The sequence below is a fragment of the Phalaenopsis equestris genome, unplaced genomic scaffold, assembly GCF_001263595.1.
Source record: "Phalaenopsis equestris unplaced genomic scaffold, ASM126359v1 Scaffold000511, whole genome shotgun sequence".
Lineage (NCBI taxonomy): Eukaryota > Viridiplantae > Streptophyta > Magnoliopsida > Asparagales > Orchidaceae > Phalaenopsis > Phalaenopsis equestris.
In genome coordinates, this window is record NW_018164951.1 from 281,009 (window position 1) to 281,976 (window position 968).

Sequence of the window (968 nt, forward strand, 5' to 3'; positions counted from 1 at the left end):
TATATATATACATACATATATATATATATATACATATATATATATATATACATATATATATATATATATATATATATATGCATGTGTCATCTTACTTATACATGAAAATATGTAAAATATGCATTTCACCTTCTAAAAAGTTACAATAGTGGTATTTTTATGCTGCATGAAAGATTTAGATGGCATAAATGTAAAAAAGTAAGGACTAGGTGTTAGTAATGTAAATATATAGGCATTGGGTGATATGGATGTAAAAGACAACAAAATATAATTTAGATTTCATTTGACATAATTAATAGCATTAGAATTTAAAGGATGAGTAATGGAACCAAATTTCAGATAATTTCTCTAAGAAAACAAAAATTCCCTTTAAAAAATGAAGGACGAGCATTGTTGAGCAAAAACAAAAAATGATGTAAAGAGAGAAAAATCACCTAATAGAGAGAATTTTTTTCCGGCCTGTTCAACGAAGAATTATTATGTACAGCTGACCGGACATGCAGACAACGATCCGAATGCGACCACATCACTGTGGATCGCACGACAGCTCATCCAGACCATCATTTAAACGTATGGTCGCATAACATAATAATTTATAATTAACAAAGGCCTTAACACTTATTTAAAAAGTGTGGACAAATACAAGGGCGAATTTCAAGTCATTAGGTGAATTATGAGTTATGAGGCTCTCAATACATTATGATGGAGGAACAACTAAGTTGCTGGTTGTTGAGAAAATTAGGGCGAAGAAAAACAGTAATCGACACAAATCCAGAAGAACACAGAGATTTAACGAGGTTCGGCAAAGATGCCTACGTCCTCGGGAGCAGAGCGGCGAGTTCCTTTCAATATTCAGAAAAGAGGTTACAGAATTCAGGGTTACCTCCTGGGGTTACTAACAGGCCTATTTATAACCCCAGGAGTAAACCTAGGCACAATATGTAATTACAACATTACCCCTGTACCAA